At 47.7% G+C, this 23,727-nt stretch overlaps 1 long non-coding RNA gene across 3 annotated transcripts; it reads left to right on the top strand.

The window, feature by feature from the left end:
- Window positions 1-417: 417 nt before the first annotated feature.
- LOC143647133 (uncharacterized) lies at window positions 418-23,427 on the top strand. 3 transcript variants are annotated; one of them, XR_013157870.1, is made up of 5 exons: window positions 418-1,132; window positions 18,321-18,392; window positions 19,876-20,028; window positions 22,604-22,648; window positions 22,943-23,427. It is a non-coding gene; the product is annotated as an uncharacterized LOC143647133 (long non-coding RNA). The 3 variants fall into 3 exon arrangements; XR_013157871.1 differs by lacking the exons at window positions 18,321-18,392; window positions 19,876-20,028; window positions 22,604-22,648; window positions 22,943-23,427 and adding exons at window positions 5,921-6,195; window positions 7,049-7,980 and having other exon boundaries at window positions 419-1,132; XR_013157869.1 differs by lacking the exons at window positions 22,604-22,648; window positions 22,943-23,427 and having other exon boundaries at window positions 421-1,132; window positions 19,876-20,354.
- The last annotated feature ends 300 nt before the right edge of the window (window positions 23,428-23,727 follow it).

The following is a 23,727-nucleotide window of genomic DNA, read 5'->3' as shown; positions in this document are numbered from 1 at the left end:
GCGCACCGCCTCAGAAATGCTTCGTCTCCTCTCGGCTCCCAGCCCACCCCTGGGGAGTATTTACACACGGAGGAGATTAAACCAACCCAAGGACAATCTCGTTTACAATTTCTTTTTTTTTTTCCGAAGAAAAATTCTTCCCTGATTTTGAAACTGGGTTGCCCCGCGGTCCCAGAAGCGGAGGAGAAACTCGCTTGGCGGGCCGCCCCAATCCCTGGACCCGTCTTGGGGACCAGCGTTTGGCGCGAAGCACCCGTCCCGGGGGCGCGGTGACGGCGCAGCGACCCTCCTCGCCTGCCTTTCAAAATGGCCATTCTTTCCCCTGCAGATGGCGGGGCCGGGGCACCGTGCGGAGCTGGGCGGCCTGATCCGACCTGCACCCCGCCGACCCCGCGCGCGGCCCTCCGCCCCGACGCGCGCGCCCTGATTTATGAGTCTTGTTAAATACTCGTTAGGACTTGCCACCTTTCTCCTCCAGCTGGGCCCGGGAAGCCGCCCGGCTAGGCGACAACAAAACGAGCATCAGACTGTCCCCGGCGGTCGAGACCTGCGCGGGGACGCGCAGCTGCAACCTGAGAACCCGCGCGCGCCAGGCCGGGAAATCCGGAGCCGCCCGGCTGTGACTGTCCCGCGGTTCCTCGGCCTGGAATCCCCTGGGGCCCCGCCTGCGCACCCCAGCCATGCCGAGCCCCGGTGAACGCGGGGAGCTGAAGACGGCCCTGTCGCTTCCAGACCAAGAGAGCCCGGGAGCACCAAGTGGGCGCCCCGAAGGCGCGGAGACCCTGTAGGGAGCCCGGCGAGCGAGCACCGGGCGCGCGGACAGCCAAGAGGGACCGGCGGGATGGGGCGCAGTGAGTGACTCCAGACCCACTGCGGAAGAGGCGCAGAGTGAGGGGCTTTGCAGGATCTTTAGGGGCTCCGGGCCGGGTCCTGCACAGCGGCAAGAGCGGAGCCAGCGCTCCGTCGAGTGGGGCCTCCCTCCCCGGGGGCGGCGGCGTGCCAAGGGCGGCCGGGCCCTGAGCCTCTGGAGCGCGGCCCGAGTGTTTCCATCGCGCGGTGGCCCGGCCTGAAATGCCACGACCTCGCCATCCCCGAGAGTCGGAGGAAGCGAATTACAGGCGTGCGCGCACACGTAAATATTTTATAAACCTCCCCTTAATTAACCACCTCATTTCCATTATGCCTCCAATGTGATCAACGGCAACGGAGCTGAGGGTTTGCAGGGTTTATAATTTTATGTCACCAGACGGTGGCTCGGGGGCAGACGCACCATCGCCGCGCCAGCTGCGGTTGTATTTATTTGTTTTTCTGCCGCGTTCCTGTAGGGCTCCATTATGCAGTTTTTAATTAGTTTGTGTCTGTATTTCACCCGTCCCAAATCAATGCCATCTCAGAGCAAGGCGATGTAAATTCTCTCAGTACAGGTGTAGCTGCCTGCTCCGAGACACCAGGGAACGCGTGTCTGACAAATGCAAAGCGGGCGGTCTCCACAAAGCCGACCCGCAGCGCCGGGGCGGAGGGGCACGGAGCGAAGCCGGACGGGGATTTCGGGCCCCTTGGCTGTGGCTGCCGCGCTGTTCGAGGGAGCCGGAAACAAAGCGACTTCTAAGTGTGCTCAAATCCTGTAGTTCCTGGGCTGGCGCAGGTCGCTTGCGCACTTTCCACTGGGCCCGGTGGACCCGGGCGGTAAACGTGTGAAGCTGGCGCCTCCCGACGCGTGGTTGTGCAAACGCGTGCTTGTCACCAGCGCCGAGTGAAGGACCTTGCTCGTTTCCCACCGTGTTCTTTAAGAGAACCCGGAGCAATGAAGTCCGAACTTCTGGTGTCTCCAGATGTGTGAAGTCCCCCTCCTATGTCGTTTGCCCTCTTCTCCTTCTTGAAATGACCAGTGCAAAATGTGGATACGTCTCTGCTTCCGATCACCAGGGGCATTCTTTTAATGCGTTCTTTTTTTGATCAGAAATAAGAGACTGTTCATCTCTATCCAGGCCACGTGGAAATTATGATTCAACCAGCAGTGTATATTTAATTAGAGTAATCTCACTTGAATTTAATTACCTAATGAATCATTTGTTTAAAAGGTAAAATGCCTTGTTTGCCAAGAATGGTGCAGACCCCTGATAAGAACTTCAGTTAGAAGGACATTACAGTTTACAAACAGACATGCATTAAGATTTGTGTTTTAACTCTCCTGGTGCATAGTTGTGGCTGGATAATACCCAGCAACAGTGGGGCTTGGCCCCAGCAGTGGGGCTAGTCTGTTAGCCCATGGGTGTCCTTGGGGAGGTAAAATCCTCATTCCCTTTAGCTGTGAGTCTAGTTTTCTTCAGAACTTGTTTCATTTCTCTTTCAGGTGAGTTTTTCTGGTGCAGGACCAGGTCATTTTATCGTTAGTTCTTGCAGCGAAATGACTGTCAGGAAGATTAGTCCCTCAGATGAGCGTATCATCTGGGTCTACTAGGGCAATTCCTCTCAGATCCCGAGGGTCCCTGCCAGAGAAGTAGCCAGAAGCCTTTCCTGGGGATCAAACTTCATGGATATATCAAGAGCCAGTCCTTACTCCCTGGTTCTAAAGTATGGAAAACCTGCATTTCCTCTTGCTTTCTAAAGGCAACACCATCCCTTAGGAGAAGCTCAGAAGTCAACTTGTCTCCAAGGAACAGCCACAATTGGTTGATCTAATGCAGAGTGCTTAACTGGGTCACTAAGGAAGAGTGCTTCCCACTGGAAACCTCAAACTGCATCTGCATTATCTACAGCCACACAGCTGCAGAAGCAGACTATGTAATGTTCTTCCCTCTCCCTGTGTGATGGGCAGAATTCTCTATTCCTGAATGATGGGATTTCAGCAGGTAAACCCATACACAGGGTTAAGATTGGGGCAGAGAAAGACTCACCCTTTCACTGAAAAGAGAATAGGAAATAAGAATTCCTCAGTTCAAGATGTATGAATTTCACCGTCACTTCCGTTAATATTTCATTAATAAAATAGTTTAGTTTAATTGCAGGCTTGGGTTCTATTAAATACTTACAGAAATATTGAATACTATTAATATGGTGTCCAACTTAGGAAGAAAATACAGTGCTTTGCTAAGAATGATTAATATTTTTGGTTCCTTGTTAGAATCCCTGATTTTTATCTTAGCTCTACATTTTGAAGCTGATGCTCTGACAATCCAGAGTGGTTAAATTATAATATAAATTTAATTGCACCCAATTGCGATTACAGTAGCATCCTTCCTCCAAAGAAGCAGATGTACATAAATACATATTTTAAGCCTATTTATGAATTTACTTCACATATTATTCCAAATAGCAACTGACAGTAACAACCGGAGACAATGTGAGCTAATAGCTTAGGAATGATAATGCGTTTCTCAGATCTGAGCAAATCCAAAGATGATTTCCTAGTAAAAACCCTCAAAGGAAATGATATGTGTGAGATGGGAGAAGGTGAAAATAATAAATGGCTTATCTGTGATTGACTCTTCCAAAAATGTTTGAAATTTAGCCCGGTGTTCTATCTCCATGACTTCCCATCAGTGCTCAGCCATTAGAAATCCCTTTAAAAATGATCTGTTGTCAAACTCATGCCAACACATGCCCTAAGTAGAAGGTGTTTGATGTGTTCGGGCTTCTGAGTGGCCCTGTGCACCGGACAGCACTACTCGTTAGGTTAAAATCCCAGTTGTCAATGAACCCCACAGCCTTCTCTAAAGGGTCAGCAGATGCTTGGGGAATTAAGGGGAAGTTTCTGGGAACTTCTGCAGACACTTAGGGCCCTCTGATGTTTTCCAGGGACATTCTCAGAAAAAATTAATAAATAAATAAATGAAAGAATTTGAGATATGAAATGGGTCTAGGGAGAGAAACTTTAAATATCCCCAGACTAAGGAGTCTTTGACATGCTCTTGCTTTGACCATACTCCTCACTTAGCTGTCTTTCTAAGGTAGCCTCCAGAGCTGCTCCAGAGTTGGCAGAAGAAGGCTCTTGGCTGAGGTACCCCCAGCTCCATCTCTCCTTTCCTACTGTGAAAATAATAATAATAATAATAATAATAATAATAATAAGATGGGTTTCAGGCCTCCTGCCCCTAACCCTGCACCAGCTTTGATAGGCGTGTGTGCGTGCATGCACATGCAAGGGGGCAAGGGCATGGAGAGGAAGGGAAGAGGATGATGATGAGGAGGTTTTGTTTTCCTCTTCAGACACACATCAAAGATGGCACCTGAACCCGAAGTCCATGACATGCCTGTGACCAAAAAGAAGAGCAGATCAGGGCAGAGTGCCCAGGTCCAGGTCAGGGAGAAGCTCCTTTTCTGTCTTTTATGCTGCTTTAGGTGCACCGTCCAACCCCCTCACTTCAGGCCCAGCCCCCAAACCCTCCTGCTGCCTATGGGCTGCCCAGATGCTCCAGTGAAAACCCACGTGGCCAGGGGCCGTTCTCTTGGGAATCAAATGGGAGACTGGCAGGCATTTCATCATTTCTAACGTGACCTGGGATGTTTGCTAATTGACAGAGATCGGTGAATTCATCTCGGTCCCAATCTCCATCTACTTCTTCCATCTTCACCCCAGGCAGTCACAAGTGCTGTGAAGGGTGCGTTTTGTTCATCAAGGAGGCCTGGGGCACTGCTCCGCTGCCCCGCCTCGCACACTGTTTCATCTTGGTGGTTCTCCCATGAAAAATTCAAAGCTCTCAGTTAAGCCCCATTTCCCAGGTTTTGCAAAAAAGGAAACTGACAGCAGTGGAGCCCATCCCGCAGTTCTCCTGGGTCCCAGGGTGGCCGCTTACTCTATGTACATTAGTCTTTGGGCAAGAAAGAACTGCATTAAAGATGGAAAATTTGAGTCCAATCCTGCGTTTCGTCAGCTGCTCTGCCTCACTGCCAGCAAGTGCATTATCGCTGCGGCCGGGGTGGTGGTGGGAAGGCTTGGTGATCATTTTACAAGCTGAAGACTTTGTGACATTATCTCTAGGGCTGAGTTAAGTGGTTTGTCTAAGGTCACTCAGCAAGTGTGTAATAAATCTAGGATTAGAACCTTGGCACGCGCTTGAGCAGTCTGCACCGGGCCCGGGCAGACGGCCTTGTTGATCTCATGACATAACCTTCCTTCTCACCCTCTCCTCCCAAGCTCCGGGAGGGTCCCTCTCTCCTGGGCTGCTGGGTCCAGCTGATTGTGTTACAGGGGCCATGGCCATCAGGCAGCTGTGACAGCTCTTGCCTGCCTCCCTCCTTCTCTCCTGCCCCCTCCTTTCTTTCTTCTCATCCGTTTTCCTTTTATTCACTTAACACACATTTGTGGTGAAGTTCTGTAAGAAATGAACAGTGTCTGGTGATAAGGGGAGAACTGAGTTAAATTAGGGAGTGTCTGCCCGAATAAGTGAAACATATACAGAAACTAAATTATTCTCCAAAGCCAGAACTAAACACTAAGAAGGATATGCCGGTTATGAGACCTTTGCCACTTAGCTTCAAATCCGGTCCCACCTGCTTGCAGGAGTGGGGTGGGGACTGCAGGCAGGCGGGCCTTGCTTCTTCTCATCTGGGATCACTTCCGGTTACTCGCAGCATCACCAGCATCCTGACTTCACCCAGGCAGCAGCAAGGCCTTCTTGTCCCAGCTGCCAAGTGCAGTTTTCCCTTTTTCCATCACCCATGGGACCAGGGGTGACCCCGAGAACCCCCCACACTGGCTGAGCAGTGCCTCTACCTTGAGGTCTGAGCCACAGCCCCATACATACCTTCTCCCCAATTTTAATATCTGTGCATCCTTTCTGGTGCTCCCCTGCCCCTGGGTTGGAGTGTGCTTCTTGCATTCGCTGTCCCTGGGAGGCCTTTGCCTCTTCTGTTACCCAGTTAGCTCTTTATACTGAGTTGGCTTCCTCATATTAAACTTTCTCTGTTCAAACAACAGGTGTAGTTTCTGCTTCCTAGCGAGACCCCACCTGATGCAAGGAATGCAGACTTCAGGAGTAAAGCAGGGAAGGGATGAATGCAGACAATGAGAATCGGAACTGCATTTCAATAGATAAGGAAAGGACAGTCGGCTGAGAGGGGCCAAGAGGAGCAGCGAGCACATCAGTGGAGCTGTAGCACGGAGGATGCATCGAGAGCACTGGAAGGACACTCGAGGCCTAATCGTAGGGGACTGGCTCATCCTATGAACACATCCGGACTCACCTCTCAGTGGTGAGGAGTCATGACCAGTATCCAAGGAGGAAGGTGGCGAAAGATGACCAAGAAACTGATTTAGCTCAGACCTCTGGGATTGAAATTCTACTAGCAGACTTGAGTCTGCATTTCCCTCTGAAGGTCTTGGGGTGATGGGAGGGAAGCAGGGGCCCTGGACTTGAGGTTGGGCCTCAGCCTGTTTGGGCTCCTATTCAGGTACCCAAGGGGGCAAGTGTCTTTCCAGATGCCCATGTGTCTTGAGGGCCTACTCAGGAGCTTCCTTAGGCAGGGGGAGGATTTGGGGCTTGGTGGCGCAGCGTCATGTACCCCAGGAAAACATGTTTTTAATCCTATTCCATGCCTGGGGGTGCGAACCTATTTCCAAATAAGAGCTTTTGAGGAGGAATTAAGCTGTGGCCTAACTGATCCAGGATTGGCTGTAACCCGATTCCTGGAAGCCTTGGTGAGCAGGCATCAGGGAGAGATGCCATGGGAAAGAGCAAGAAACCAGGAGCCAACAGAGCCAGAGAAGAAAGAGGAAAATGTCACTATAGGACCAGGGAGTGCCAGGCTCCAGCCCCAGGACGCTGAGTCTTTGTGGAGACAGTGTGGCCTTGCCGTCAACACGCTTTTGGACTTCTCCTAGCCTCAAAACCATAAGCCCCAAATTCCTGACGTGTGAACCATCTTACAGTGTTTGCTTTCATAGCGGGAAAGCTCAGTCAGGGCATCACTTCCTTGTGTGCTGTGGGCAGAACAGCTCCTCTCTCCTCCTGAGATTTTCCAGTTAGGGTTTTGTTTGTGCTTAACTATAAGTTGGGAAACTCACTGAAGTACATGACTATCAAGATTCTTATTCTTTTATTTTCAGCCGACTTGATGACGTGCAAGCCTCTGACCCTTCGTGGACACGACCCACCGGTGCAGCCCTTAGCCCTGTCACTTTCAGTGCATCTTCTATGCCTGTCCAGAATCTCTACTTTTTCCCCCAAATAGAAATTTTTAAAAATTTTTAGTTGATTATGATGTACAAATTATTAAATTAAAGCAAAGTCTGAAACAAGGAAAACATGAGAGGAAAAATAATGCTGTTAAATAAAGGCAATTGCCATTATTATCGTTATTACTACTGATGAAAGTAATTCATTTGCAAGTCTTCCCTGGGCATCAAAACATTCAGGCCAGAACACAAAACCTGAGTTAATAGTTTCCTCACGAGGGAAAACAAATCCAGTGGTTGCAAAGCTGAATAACAATCCCTCTGTGTTTTATCGCAAAACTACTGATTGGCATGTGCAGGAGGAATAATTCAATAGCACGGGGAAAAAATGATGCTTTTCTCTAGATAGTTTCCTTGCTAACTCCATATATGCATAATATATGCAAAACATGGCATTGATTATCATCTGCCATACAGCAAAGCCAATGCCAATTAATAAGTTTTATCATCACCTCTTGGCACCTTCACTTGGAAATAAAGCCGGTCATGCTTCCTCTGGTTAACTTGGTTTTATCTGCAGAGAGAAACGAAGTGAATGAGATACCACTGCAGTTATGGTAACAGTTCGGTAGTTTAAAGCCTCATCAAGTCCAGGCAGCTTGCACCAACTTAATTATGTCACCATGAACCCGGGTTATGTAAGAAGTTCCATAAAAAAGCTCCATGAAAACCCTGAAGTTAATACTGTTCCCTCTAGGAAGACTCAGGGTCTTATCCAGAGGGATGTGATTCTGCAGAAGAGTGCAGATTCTGCCCATGCTCTTGTATCATATCATCACACAAGAATGCAAGTCGCACCTTCCCATGACTCAATCTATAACATGATGGGGCCCTGGGCGTCCATAGCATACAGTTATTTCAAGAATTTGAATTAGTTAATTCATTAGTAAATTCTTCCTTGTCCCTTGAATTAGCTGTCCATTTTTTGTCATTGAGCCAAACCATCTAAAAAGAAACCACCTCACTCCTCATGTCTAAAAGACAAATCTATGAAAGTCTCCAGATGCCCGATCAAAATGTGTCTGCATTTCCTGCCCACGTAAATGGTCCTTCACTTCTTTCCCGCAGCTAGCTGACTGTCCATCTCTGACCAAGTTTTCTTCGTTTCTTTCCCTGTTATCACTCACCCAGGCACTTGTTTTTAATTCCTTCTTTACATGGCTACCTACAGCCATTTACTATGACCTGTCAATTCTATCTTTAAAATTTTTTTGAATCTGGTCTTATCCCTCCCCAGTTCAGGTTCTTCTTCAAGGGCCTCCTCAAGTCATCTTTCTATCATTCTCTTTTCCTCTGATACATGAACCACTTTGCCACGTAAGGAACATTCATTTTTGTCCCCTGTCAAATTATCCTAGGTTTCCTTTTGACTAAAAAGTTAAATTCTAACTCTTTTGCATATCATCTGTCAACTTTCATGGTTGAAATGTATCAATCGAAGCTTGATAGAACTGAGAAGTGGTGGTTTTATACTCTCAACTCCTGAAAATTCTATTTTAATGCAAACTAGTGTTTTCTTGATAAGAAAGAATTGTTGGAGAAATATTGCGGGTAGCATTTTCCTGGATCTAATATTTTCCTCTATTGTTTCTGCTTTTCAATCCATTGTTCTCAGCCCAGAATGCTCTTCTCCATTCCAAGCTCATCTTTCATTTCTTGTTCCTGAACATCTCGTTGGACAGCTCAAATACTCAAGTTTCAGAATCCTTCAAGGGACATATTAACGTTCTTTGGATTTGCCTGAAGATAGTCTGATTCACTAGTAGTGGGTTGGATCCAACACCTGAATTTTAAATAAGCACGGAGATGATTAGGATACAGGTGGTAGAAAAAGCTGATTTTATGATGTACACTCTGAGACATCTAGTTTGATCAACTCCCACGAACTTCACTGCATTCAGGTTCAGACTCACAAATCCAGCGTTGCTGCCCAGCCATGACATCCACCTTCACTGAGAGCACCTCTCTCCAAGTTGGTTGCTCTTTCACTGTGCATCCAGCCATTAATTCTGTCTTTTTCCACCTCCACCCTCCATTCTCCCATGAGTTCCTTCTGGAATCTCATCTCAATCTACACATCCTCATTGGAAAACCTCATCTGCATCCCACAGATTCCAGAACTGTTCCTCATCTGCACCAAATTCATCTCTAATCCAAATCTTGGCCAAGACCTACAGACCCAAATATTCAACCTCATTGGACCCATCCCCACCGGGATGACCTAAGAGGCACATACTCCCTTCTCATCTCTGTTGTCTGAGGAAAGGTGTCATCATTGTGCCTGCAGTTACCAGAAACCTGGGAGCCAGCACCAGTGCCTCCCTCATATGTCTTCAGTTCTGCCTCGTTCAGTATTCATTTATTCAACAATTGCTAACTGAGCATCCCTCAGTATTCCTGGCTAAGGGTCAGCCCAAGAGATTCAATGGTCAATAGTGCACAGGACTTGAGATATGGCACTGTCCTCATGGAGGTATCAGGTGATCTGTGACTGTCCTGGTTCCTCTCAAAGGTATCTCCATCCCCAGTGAGTGGGGTGCCCATGCATTCTAGTGTGTTTGGGAGAGTCCTAATGTATGGTTTCTTCTAACCCAATGTCTCTCTGGTCACCATTTTTCATTTTCTAGAGTGGTTAGAGTTGGAAAAGAAATGAGATGATCATCCTGCCTATTAGCATACTTTTACTTAGACTGACATCATCAACAGCCTGGATAATTATCATGGTTCTGGAAAGATCTGTTTCCATTTCAATTTATCTTCCGTATTATTTCAAGAATAATCTTTCTAGATTACAAACTGATCAAGTTGCTCCCCTTCTTAATAGTCATCAAAGTTTCCTCATTGCCTAGAGACTAAAGTCCAAGACTCTGAGCAAGGCATAAAAGATTCTGAAGGGTGTATCTAGTTCTTGTCCTCTTTTCTGACCTTCTCTTCAGCCCATCAGCTAAGACTTCTTTTTGGTTTCCAGCTGCATGAGCTTCTAACACCTCGTGCTGCTTCATGCCTTGCCTTTGCCTTTTGCCTGCAAGTCTTTTTCCTCCTTCCCAGCCTGATGAGCATGCATATAGCACTGGGCGAGTGTTTCCGCCAGTGATATGTTACCACATTGCATTTCATCTGCAACCTATTAGTTTTCCTTAACAATGTCTCTTGCCTGTTTTTTTTCACATTAGCACACATAGGTCTTTATCATCTTTCCAAAACCGTTGTTCAGAGCACAATTGTGCTGTAGCTTATTTAATTAGCTCCCTGTTAAAGAACATTAACTTGGTTCTAATTAGTCATTACTCCCCATGATGCTGTTGTAGCACCTTTGTGACCTCACACGAAGATTTCTTTAGGGCAGATGCGTTTGCACATGTCTCTAGTAAGACTTCTGCTGGAGGTGACCCTCTCTGCCTCTATGTGCATTTGAGCTCAAGTCTAAGAGGGATTGCGACCGGCGAGCCTCCCTGGGGATGGCGACCTTGTGTGTGTACCGTGGATCCTCGTGAAACAGGAACCTTAGTGGCGTTTTTTGCTGACTCATCCTGCAATTGCCTGAATGCTGCAGGAGTCAGAGGACTCCCTTTGGGGAAGCAGCTCATTCTGAAGGAAGAAACTGACCCTGTGGGTTTTGAGGGGTGGAGGCCGAGAGGGACAGTGACCAGCGCCCACCCATGGGGACACTGTCTGCCTGGGGAACCTAAGTGGAGCCAGTGTCCAGGGTGGGCGTGCCTGTAAGGAAGATCGCCGGGACCTGTCGACAGAGGGTATGGTCCCCTGTGAGCAGAGAAGTCAGGTGTTAGGGAGACTCGGGTTCCTACATCTGTTTGTGTCCCCACAATGCCCACCGGGGAGGTGCCGGTGACTAAGGGGACAGGAATAACCAAGCCACGCTTCCCCATGGCTCTGCTAGCATCGCATTACTTTAGAAAAACCAGCTTTAACAAGAAAATTCTTTTCAATATGGTGGGTAATATATTTTGAAGTCCAATTTGAAATTTAAACTTCTTCATCGATTTTTTTGCTGGAGCCCTCGTCTAAACTATAAAGGGCGTAATTTGCATTGAGCTTCTACCTCATTATTTCTGTTTCAGTTTTTTAGATTTGTTACGGTTCCTTCTGCCTGTGCTTATTCTCGAGTGAGCAGGCCCACTTTTCTCCCATAAATTGACCTGGGTGTCTGTTGGTGAGTGGTGCATTTTAATGGCAAACTCACACAAGCTATTAGATGAGAAAGACACCCTGTCTGCAGGACGCTGTCCTCAGGTGTGTGTCTCTGTACAGGGAGTGTGCGTGGGGGGGGGGGGGGGGATTTAGTCACCCACGGCCACCCTTTAAAGAGTCAAATTTGTGTGCAAATTTATGTTGCATCAATGCAGTTGATCTTAGAAATGGAGTTAGTCCTAGATGGCATTGTCCACTTGTTTTTTTAATATTTGATGACCTTATACCACAGTGTGATTGCATCTCCCATTGAATGTTCTGGAGGGTTGGAGATGGGGGTGGGACAGGGCAAATGGAGCCATGAGCAAGGGAGGGGCCCCAGGAACTCCTCCACGAGGCGGTGGGTGGGTGAACGAAGTTTGACCCCAACACAGCACCGTCATGGTGGGCAGTTTTCTCCCTTCTGCCCGTTGCCACCTGGGGTGGGTCCTAGCAGCAGCCACAGCACAGGGCTGACCCTTGGAACCTGGCCATGACCCAGACTTGTTGTTTTTGTCATATCATCGGAAACGCACCATAATGCTGAAACACTAAAGGGGCAAAGTGTTTATTGCTTTAATCCGTCTCTTGGCTGTTGACTTGCTGGGACCTTGAACCTTTTGGCATTTCATGGAGTATCCTGGAACTCTTCCCTCACAATGGGCAGACACTTAATACCTATGTTTCCCTGCTCCCTGAACACCATCTGTACATAACAAGGCGACGTTTTGATATGGCTTCTGCTTAGAGGGCTGCCATTTTACATGTTTGGTTTCGGTAATCAGGTGGCTGCAGAGTCCTAAGGTCAGCTCTGCCCAAATGGGCAGCTTCGCCCAACTGTGTATGAAGTCAGTCAGGCAGCTGGACCTAAAGAAAGTGTTTCCTGACCACTCTGGAAACCCAAACTGAAACTCAATTGGGCGTCCAGTTCCCGGGCCCCTTTTCCCCAGTGCCAGAGGCCCAGGGAGGTGGATTCTGGTGAGCACAGAGAGATCTCAGACTGAGGGGCTGTGTGGGACCTGTCCTCCTCCACCCCCTGCAGGCGGGCTCAGCGGGCTCCCTGCACCACCGGGAGCTCATGGGAAAGGGCAAGGGTGAGTTTCCTGGAGCTGTCGGAAACAACTGCCAGAGTCTGAGTGGCTTCAGGGAGCAGACATTTATGCTCTCACAGAAGTATGAAACCGAAGTGTTGCGAGTCCATGCTTCCCTGGAGACTCTCAAGGAGTGCCCTCCCTACCCTGCTCTGTCCTTCCCCCTCCGTCCTTCATTCTCTCCTTGGCTCCCTCCTTCCGTCCCTCTTCCAGGCTCTGGGAGTTACTTGGCTCATGGCTTCCCCCCTCCAGCCTCTGCCTCCGTCTTCCTGTGAGCTTCGCCTCTGTGTCTGCCTCCTTTTTGGGGTGTCTGTTGCAAGGACACTTGTCCTTGGATTTAGGACCACCTGGCCAACCCTGAAAGAGCCCCTCATCTCAAGATCTTTAGCTAAATTACCTTTGCAAAGGCCTTTTCTGCACAGGGTCCCACACACAGTTCCAGGCATTAGGATGTGGACATAGCTTTGGGGGGCACCATCTAGCCCTCGAAGGACATGGCACCTGGTTCTGCCCAGCACCCAGAGCCTGGAGGGAATGTGGAGAAACTCCCAGCAGAGGGAAGATTTCCCCAGCAGGTAGCTTGGGGGAGCGGGGAGGGAGAGGATCCACTGCAGCTGCCGGGTTCCTCTGGGAGCTGGGGAACACTGCAGCAGCTCCAGCTGTTCCCACAGGAGCAGTGGGGCAAACTCATGGGAATTTGCCCAAGTACTGCAGAGTTTTTCCCCTGTCAGCGCTTAGTGGGAAATTTTACTGCCTCCCCGTAAGTGAATACCTCTTCTTATTTCCCTTAACCCTCTAGTATACCAGTGACTTGGGGAAAAAAATTTTCTCTGAACTTTTTATGTGCCTTTCATGACCATATGGAGTTTACGCCATTCCCCCTTTGCTTGTCCAAACTGAAAATCAGTGTCTGCGTCCCTGCATATCCCAGACTTTGGTGTTCGGACTGCCAAAGTTAAAGACGCATTTTGAGGACTGGCATCACGTCTGAATTATGATCGATTGCATTAACAATGGCGATGCTCCCAGATTTTAATGTAGTTTAACCAAAACTCCCTCATTAAGGCCAGGTGAGGTAAGTGGAGCCTTTTTAAAGCTATTTTAATTACTGCAGCTGAGTACGGACTTTGTGACATTCCCACAGCCCATTGCACTTGAGTTTCCAGAGCTGCTCTCCCCAGGAGCTCAGAAGTGCATCCCAGCCCTCGGCAGCCTCCTGTTAAGTCAGGTGGCCCAGTCTGTGCTAGAAGAAAGTGGGCATCGGGGCCCATCAGGTGAAAGAGTGGAAGTAAAAGGGCATCAGGTGTGCTCAGCACGGACAGATGTAACGGAGCGTCCAGAGCTGACATGGCCTGGGCCTGCTGCTTGCTTCAGGCACAGCTGGGTCCGGGGACTCCCAGGACCAGCCGGCCACTTCTCTCCTCCTCCCTCCCGGCTCTGCCTCTGGGGGGTGGCCTTATAGACCAGGAGGCCCTGCCACACGCGCCCACCAGCCTCTGGGCTTCCATCCTTTCAGGCTCCCACGTGGAGAAGTGAGAATGTTCCCCCTGTCTCCCTGTGGCTTTGGTAGCAAAGAACTCCCCTAATGGAGTGCGTCCCACCCCCAGGACCCAGCACAGCCCTGGTGTAAGTAAGTGTGCAGCCAATGTGTGCTCAGGTAGCAAACAGAAGGCAAAATGAAATCTTGTTCTCCCCGCACCTGCGCTGTGCAGACAGCCTCTGCCCGTCAGAGTCCTTCCAACATGGCCCTCACTCATCAGGAGTGTCTCCAGTTGTCCCAGCAGAATAAATTCACCTTCATGGTCCCTCCACTGAACACTCTGCTGCAATGTCACCAACTGTCTACTTTGTAGCTGGTTACCTGCAGAGGTGTGATTGTACTGGTTTCCGTTTAGATTCATTCAGGTACCAGCAACGAACTATCTGACTAGTAGTTGCTTAATCAGAAAAGCCCGTCTTTTGTCTCACCTGAGACTGAGGTCATGCTATTCTGAGTGTGCTGCAGTGTTTTCTTGGCATCAGTGTCCAGGGCCTTTCTGATTTCTGCTCTGCCATCCTTAGCTTGTTGGTGTTGCCTCATGATCTCAGAATGGCTGCCCCAGCTCCAAGCATCACATCTGTACACAAACACATTCAAATAGGAAGAAAGACAGAAGAAAAGTGTGTACTTACATCAGGAAGAACAATCTTTTTTGGAGTCCCCCAGCAGACCTTCTCATATGTGCCAATGTCAGAGCTGGGTCATGGCCACTTCACCCGCAGTGGGATTTGGGACAGTGAGCACTTGGCCAAGGGAAATGGATTGCACTGAGAGGCTTGGTGCTTGGGGACTTGGTGCTTGGGGACTTGGCTGAGGACTGGGCACATTCCTGCCTGTGGTGGTCAGGGGGCTGGCTCACACCCTCTCAGGAAACATGACAATGGCTCCTCTTCACTCACTGAGGTTGGGTGGGGCCATGTGACTTCCTGTGAGTTGTGATGTGTCTCTTTCAAGAGAAGCTTCAAGGGCCAGTGCACGATTCACCACATACCCTCCCTTGGAAAGATGTGGCTGGAAGATGGCCCCCAGCCTGGGTCACTCAGTTAGGAGGTTGAGCAGAGCCTTCCTGTCCCGTGCCCTGTGGTGGACATGTGATATGACTTAGAAGGAAATCTTTGTCATCGAAGCCGCTGGCAGACTGGGGCTGTTGGTTACCACAGCATGATGCAGTCCATCCTGACTGATCCCCCCGTCGCCCTTACCTGGGAGGGGTGGGGCTGCAGATGTGCTCCCAGGGGGTCTCCCAGAGTCTCCCCTCCACCATGAGGTCACCCACACTGGAGACCATGCCGTTCCTCTCTCTATGCTTCCCAGTGCTCAGGACAACTCATGTGGGTGTCCTAAGTTGTTTCTGAATTTTATTATGATCAGTTCCTTTTATTTTCCCATCACTGTATTTCGAGGGGGTGGGGAGAGAGAGAGTAAAAACAGGAAAAACAAAGAAAGAAAGAAAAGTGGAGCTGCACTGATTGATGCAGAATCCAGTACCTACTTAGGCATGACATAATGGCATTAAATCCGCCCCCCCCCCCGCAAGACTAAGAATTTTCTGTCTAATCCCCTCACACTAACCCATCAATTCTGTCCCCACATGATGCCGTATTGTGGGTGTGTGTGTCTCTACAGAATACATGTTTCCATTTGAAAAGAAAGTGTGTGTGTATATGTAACCCAGATTAATTAGCTTAAAACCCATTTGGAAGATTAAGCCTTAATGCAATTGTGAATATTTTTGAAAAGTAAATAATTATGTATATCTTACCCCTAAAAACACAGTTCACTTTTTCTGTAGTCAGATCAGGGGCTGGTGAAAGCAACCAACAGTCCCCAAAATATCACCATCCAAAACCTGGGCTGCCCTCCCAGCACCCCTCACCCAACACGTCAACCATTAAAGCCTGTTCACAGTGTAGAGACCACACTTGTTGCTGTTTCTTTGTTTTCTTTTGCAGTTATCTCCTTAATATTGACAAAGTGAAGATTGGAAGTTAGAATTTATTTTTTAAAAAAGAAATGACCAAAGATATGTTCTCCTGGCCAACTCTCCAGTTTTGCATGTATGCAGTGTTTGATTTTCTGACTTTTTTTCTGCATGAGATGCAGAATGGAGCACCCATTTATTTAAAATAACAGCGACTAAACAATCAGACACAAAAACCCAGTGCCTGAAGTTGACGGACCTTCAGAAATGACCGCTTGATTGATGTCTCATAGCCCAGGGTAGAATGCAGCCCGTTATCATTCGTTGCCGAATCTTAAATTGGGGGGTATATAAGAATGGAGAGTATAGGTTTTTCAAGCTGAGCGTTGCAGGGATGCAGTTTTATAAAGCCTGATGTGACTTCTGTGTCCAAATATATCTCGAGTAGAGCTGAGCCTGCTGCAGGAGAATGGACAGGATATCAGGAAAACCTTCCCGGCTGGAGAAGGCCGGCTTTCATTTCTGATTGTTGTTCACTGGGTGGAAGAATGATTCCTTCTTCCTTCTTTCCTTCCTTTCTAAAAATTAGAGTCTTCTGACAAAAATAGTTAAATATGGTGAAAAACAGTAGTCTGTGATTTATAGTTTATTTTGCTGGTAATTTAGACACTGATAGTTTTCTAAAACTGTCAGATAATGATTTGACAAACACCATGTTAAAATATGAATTTCTACATGAGATTTGAAGGTCATTGCTTTTCTAGAAACTTCGTTTTCATCAATTATGTATGTGGCTGGGTGTTTACTTTCTGTGGAAGTAGAGGCTGACGGTGGGTGGGAGAGAGAGAAATGTGACAGCATGCGGGAGCGGGGAAGTTTTGACAGGTGGAGGTGCTGTGGGAAGCCGCACTCCTTCTTGACACCTGTCTTGGAGGGAGACTGCGGCAAGACAGGCTGATGCCTGGGGCGGATGTCAATTGGGTATCCACTCCCCTTCAATTATCCAGGAGACGATAAAAAATAAAATAAAATAAAGTTTAAAATTTGATATGATTCACTAAGTTAGTCATCACACGTTTGCCTGCAGCCCCGCCCCAGAGCCTCTGCCCTCCCCTCCCAGGAGAGGTGTTAGACGTGCTCTGGGACACCTGTTAGTTCTCCCGGCCTCTGGGCCACTTCGAGCCACCGAAGGGGTGACTTCTCCAGGGGACGCCCAGACCAGAAGGGCCGACAGGACATCGGGACTGCAAAGTGCGGGGTCCTCCCTCCACGTCCTCGAGCTTCCAAGTGTGTGCTTCTGCCAAGCGCCAGGCAGGTTTCTGAGTGTCCACAACTCAGGCACTGGGGCTTTGGGGGTTCACTGTTCTGTGGCTATTATTATCTGCATAGACGGGTATGCCACATGCCAGGGGCTTGGCCAGTTTTCTCTTTTGGAAACAGAGTTTCTGTGAGATGCAACGTGGAGCTGAGCACAGCAAGCAAAGGGACAGAGTGCCTAGAGGGAATCCGCACTTTAAACCAGTAGCCAGTTAACTCACTCAGCCCCGTGGGCATCTAAGCAACATTCTAATAGCCTGGAGAGGAAGTGCAGATGCCCCGGGAACAATTTGCTCTCCCAGAGGCCCCCTTTCTGAATGGCACGGTCTAAAATCATTAATGCCATTGATTTTTCCTTTTGTTAAAATTAATTGAGGCAAATTTAACAAAGTATAGAAATGTGTAAGAAAATAAATGGAAAACCAGCCAAAAACCACCTCCATTTCCCCCCAGTTTTGACACGCAGGTGCACACAAGTGTACATTGACTAAGGGTCATGCTTTACACACAATGTTGAATCCTGACTTTTTCAATTAAAATTGTATCATGAGCATTTCCCTGTGCCATTTAATATTCTTAGTGATATCATTTTAAAAATATTATTCCATTGTATCATGAGCATTTCCCTGTGTCATTTAATATTCTTAGTGATATCATTTTTAAAATATTATTCCATCCTATCGGATAATTGTAGTTTATTTAACTAATTCTTCTATTCTCAGACAGTGAATTGATATGGAACTTTTTATAATTCTGAGTACTGGTGTTATGGATAATCATGTACCTTAATCTTTGACTGAGCCTTTGATTATTTTAAAGAAAGAGTTCTAGAAATAAAATTTCTGGGTCAAAACATGTGTGTTCCCTGAAAGGGTGTTGACAAATATTGCCAATTGCACTCTCAAACATGCAAACTCCATTGGCTTGTGAGGATTCCATCTTTCTATATGCTCACCAACCTTGAGTATTTTAAGGGAAAACATTGTAAATCTATATTTGATAGGTGAAAGGCATTAAATCAATAGTTTCACTGGCATTTCTTTAAGTACAAATAAAACGTCATTTTTCTTTTTTTTGTTCTCACAGTTTCTTCAGTGTTTGAGACTGGTGCTGGCCAGTATGGTGGACATTAACCTTATGTGGCTGGCTAAATTACATGTATGTACTGCAAGATTAAATTAAACTTTAGATTCAGGTTCTCATTTGCACCAGGTGCACGTGGCTAATAGCTGCTATAATGAACAGCACAGCTGCAGAACATTTTTATCATCACAGAAAGTTCTATTGGACAGCGTTACACGAGAACCCTCCCAGGTCGGGGGTTGGGGAAGGCCAACTCGGTCAAACATACATTGGCACTGGGTCTTTCTCGCCTTTGGGCAGCTATTAGTGACACTCATTTCTCACTGGCTTGTCACTGTGCCCACATAACCATTCACTGTTGCGTTCTTCTAGGGAGTTTCTCAGGCATCACATTTCTTTAGGTGGAGACCAGGTAGCATACTGTATCTGAGGAAGTAATGCTACCGAATGGATAAGAATGATTTCCATCTGTGGTTAACTTAGCTTATAGCTCGTGCTGCACTGTGACAATGCCAAGAAATTTTGGATCTCTTTAAATTAAAACACAGGTCATGTTACCCTGACAGATATTTAGTAGAACATACCATTTTTGAAGATTTCTGCTACTTAGGTTTGCTAAAACTAAGTACATAAAATAACATAAAAGTATTATGTGCCCTAGAAAAGCCATGGTTTAATCCTGATACAATCTTGTGGGGGCAGCCATTTCCTTTAATCACTATTTAGCACTGTAAATTACAAAACTTGATTAGATTATCTTCGTGGTGAGGTGACACACCCAAATGTGGCTGTGATCTTTTGATTAGATGGAGATGTGAATCCACCCATTCCAGTGGGTATTGATTAGTTTATAGCAGCATTATTTACAATTGCAAAGAGATGGAAACAGCCAAAATGTCCATCAACAGACGAGTGGCTAAACAAACTGTGGTATATACATACGATGGAATATTATGCAGCTTTAAGAAAGAATAAACTTATGAAGCATGTAATAACATGGATGGACCTAGAGAACATTATGCTGAGTGAGTCTAGCCAAAAACTAAAGGACAAATACTGTATGGTCCCACTGATGTGAACCGACATTCGAAAATAAACTTGGAATATGTCATTGGTAACAGAGACCAACAGGACTTAGAAACAGGGTAAGATAATGGGTAATTGGAGCTGAAGGGATACAGACTGTGCAACAGGACTAGATACAAAAACTCAAAAATGGACAGCACAATACTACCTAATTGTAAAGTAATCATGTTAAAACACTGAATGAAGCTGCATCTGAGCTATAGTTTTTCATTTGTTTGTTTGTGTCTTTTATTATTATTATTATTATTTTTATTTTTTTCTCTATATTAACATTCTATATCTTTTTCTGTTGTTTTGCTAGTTCTTTTCCTAAATCGATGCAAATGTACTAAGAAAAGATGATCATGCATCTATGTGATGATGTTAAGAATTACTGATTGCATATGTAGAATGGAATGATTTCTAAATGTTGTGTTAATTTCTTTTTTTTCTTTAATTGATAAAAAAATATATATGTTTCTGTCCAAAAAAGAGAAAACATTTTGGAAAGAGTCAGAAATGACAGAAGCCTCAGAGCCAACACATGCCTCAGAGCAGAGCTGACACAGATGCAGACACCTGGAGAACAGAAGCGCGGATGTCTGGAGATGCTTGGAGTCCAGCGGATGTTGCCATGAGATGCTAAGTAAGGCAGAACTGGAGTGAGTCAAGGGAAGCCACGAGATGAAAGCCCGCCCCAGAAAAGCAACGTGAGGGACCCTCATAGGAACAGAGGGTGAAAGCAGTGGCCCCCAGGAGCAAGGGACCAGCAGATTCCAGTTACACGACTTCCCAACTGACAGAAGGAGGGGTTCCTGACCCATCAGCCTTTCTTGAATTAAGGTGTCTTTCCTTGGATGCCTTACTTTGGATATTTCCATAGACCTAGAACTGTGAATTTGTAACTTATTAAACTCCCCTTTTGTAAAAGCCATTCAGTTCTGGTACCTCACATTTCAGCAGCTAGCAAACTAAAACACTTTCTGATAAGAATATGCTTCTTTTAAGCTTTTGGATATCTGATGATTTCAGATTCCAGTGCACCATTTAAAAGGTTGATTAGGTATGCATAACTTATTCTTCCAGGGCAGGCTCACATGGGCATGCCTCCTCTATCTCGGTGGTGCCTGGTGGACCTTCCCTGCACATCTCTGCTGTCCTGGAGCTGTGGGGCGGAGGGGGCAGGCCAGCGTAGTCACCAGTCCCTGGAGAGGCAGGAGGCCACGTGTCTTCCAGGGGCGGGTGGACAAAAGGCTCAGGGACATGGGCCTCGGGAGGTACTAACTGACTGCCAGCTGCAGGGGCATCTCCGAGCCCGCGCCTTCGCCCCACCCGCCTCCTCTGGCCTTGTGGTGGCACCCCTGGGGCAGGGCATCCCTTTGGGGCCTCTCTTCCTGCCACATCAGAGCTCCAGATGCGCCACTAAAGGATAGTTATGGGAATACATTTCTCAGAAATTTAAGCCACTCCTGGGATCTTTTTTCTCTCATACCACTAGTGGGACAATGGTCTAATGCCTCCCCAGTGAAATGTGCCACTGGAGGAGGATATGATGTAGTTCAAAAGGAAAATCCTATTAATTTACTCTAGGATTGCCTACAATTGCGTGCGGCATGGGAGTGTATGTGGAACCAACATGTGGCCTTTGGCAGCGCGGCGCTTGCCCACGGTCCAGCAGTGGCCGGGCCTGGTGTGGCCCCTCTGCAAGGTGCCTTGGCTCTGGGTTCAAGAATAGCCATGCTGATTGCAAGAGCTTCATGTCTGAGGCTCGGAACGCCCCGCCAGGCTCTGTTATTCCCACTAACCTGCCCTCCGGGCTCGCCAGGACTCATTTTTCCAGTGAAATTCCTGAGTCCCGGGCAAACCGGGACAGGTGGTCTTCAAACCTCGGGTTGAAGCACATCGCTTCCCTCCCCTCCCCAAATCACTCAAATTCTGCCCAAGTCCAGACCCCAGCTCTGTGGATGGAGCGCGTCTGGGAATGGTGTCTTCAAAGAGCCCATTGGTTAAGGTGAGGTCGCCTCCATGGGGCGGGGGCCCCCCAGACCGCTGACCCCTCTGAGCGGAGAGCTGTGCAGGGCGAGGCCATGGCTGTGGGACCGCGGCAGCCGCCACCAGAACGGGCCTGAGGACACCTGGGGCTGGGGCAGCTGGGCTCCCAGACACAGGCCATCAGCCCCTGTCGTCTCCGCGCACAGCGGGCAGCGTCCCCTCCCGCAGCCCTGGCGGATGCTGGCTTCCCAAGTGGGGTGGGCTCCCTCCTTACAAGTTTCCTAAAGAATTGTCCTTGTTCGTTTTTTTTTTTTGGTTGCGACTAATGCTGGTGTGACAATCTAGGCATTTATTTCCATAAATTCAGGTCACTTAAATAAATCTCCGGCCTGGAGTTGGGGTGTAGAGGTTGTGGCCCAATGAAAAGCTTTGCGGGAAGGGACCCCTCCCATTCCAGGTTCCCTGATGGGGAAGTGGGGGGGGGACCCCGAGAAGAGGCGCCACCAGGCCCCAGTCAAGCCCAAGCAAACAGCCCCTAGGTGACCAGCTGGGGTCCCCCGGGCCCTGGGAGACACCCTGGCTTCTCTAAGGAGGTTACATTTAAATGCAGACTCAGTAGTAGCCAAGCGAAGACAGGAAACTGGATAAAAGGGGGTGCAGTGGGGCCCAGAGGGAAATTTTTTAATCCCTACTCCAAGAACCTGAGTCATGGCCAGAGTGGAGTAAGAAGAGAGCAAACCTCTCTGGTAAATTTACAAAGAGTACGAGAACATTCTGTCTTCAAGGAAATGCTCTTAAGATTCTTTATGGTTCATTAAAGAGCAGGAGAGTATTAAATAATTCTATCTGAAATCTGAAGTACCCAATGAGTAGGATAAATGTTTGGCCTCATTTCTCTGGTACTGCGGGATTCCTTTGATTTCTAGTGCTTCCTAATCTTTTCGTTGTCCTGAGTACAGGTATTCTGTTATAAATTAACAAGGGAAAGTAAATGAACAGTGGGGTTTTAATTGCATATAATTACTTGGTATTCCAAAGTATTTTACAATTGAGATAATTTGCCAGAAAGTGTTGGTATTTAGTGACTAGAATTTATGGTAATTCCCTTATTTTCCCCCAAAGGCATGGTAATCTTAGTAACAAGGAAGTAGAAACACAAGAATTCTGAACTGAAACAAAGCTATACATGAAAGTGCTTAAAATGTATCTGTTTGTCTTTGTTTCAATAGGAATCCAAAACAAAGTTAATCTGATCAGCAAGGATCAATAGAAAAGTGAGTGAAGATTCGCATTTCTTTGAAGCTGGTAAAGGCAAGGAAATAATCCCCCCAAACAATGCTTGCCTTTAATTCACGGGCTCCAACACTGAAAAGCACTGTGAAGTGGGATTTGCTGGGTGTCGGGTTTTAATTTGAACTGTACAAGCAGGTGCAGTGATGGGGGGAGAATTTCTCTTCGGCGCTGTTGCCTGCCTGGTAAATAAGATTCCCTATTCATCCAACCCTACGTATTTGATAATGGAGACTCTGCCCATGTTGTCCTTTTCTTCATTTGATTTTATTCTCCAGGTACTCTCCTGAGCTTAACAGTGTATACTAAGAGGGAAGAGGGAAAGCATGTGAAGGCAAGTTCAGTTCCAATTCTGGAGGGCACAAATCCACCAAAGAAATTCTAAGCTGACCATAAAACCATGTTGACAGAGACGTTCTAGGAGCAACGGGGTAGAAACTGCCTGTTTCTGAAGCGGAGGCAGATGACTCATCATCAGCCCCCGTTCCGCCTCCCCACCCTTCCTGGCAGCCCCCAGGGCCAGCAGGCAGCCTTCTGACCCAGGTGAGCCTGGAAGGCTTTGGTTCGGCTCTCTACAGTCTCACCAGCTAAGGCAGGTGGGGAGGGCGCCCTCTCCATTTTCCTCTGATTCTTCTTAAACCAAGGGCAGAGTTTGAGTCCTTGCGGTAAGCACTGGGAGAAGTCTGGCAGGTCTTTCTTTCAGCCAGTGCTTGCCCAGATAACGTGCTAGCTGGCCAGGGCCTCTGTCACAAATGCCATGGGTCCTTGGCTTCAACAAGGAATTAACCATCTCCTCATTCTGGAGCCAGACGCCCAATGCCAGGGTGTCGGCAGGGCGATGCTTCCTCTGAATCCCATGGCGCTCGGGGGGCGGCTGCGGACATCCATCGCTCCATGTCTGCCTCGGCCACCTGGCCTCCCCCTGGCGTCCAGACTTCCTCTTCTCACAAGGGCTCCAGTCACGGGGCTAGGGTCCACCCTGATTCATCTGGCCTCACCCCTTAACTGACAACATCTACAAAGGCTCTATTTACAAATAGTTCCACACCCCAGGGCAGAGGTC

The sequence above is a fragment of the Tamandua tetradactyla genome, chromosome 9 (assembly GCF_023851605.1).
Source record: "Tamandua tetradactyla isolate mTamTet1 chromosome 9, mTamTet1.pri, whole genome shotgun sequence".
Lineage (NCBI taxonomy): Eukaryota > Metazoa > Chordata > Mammalia > Pilosa > Myrmecophagidae > Tamandua > Tamandua tetradactyla.
Note: the sequence above shows the minus strand (reverse complement) of the source record. Positions and strands in the feature narration are given on the sequence as shown.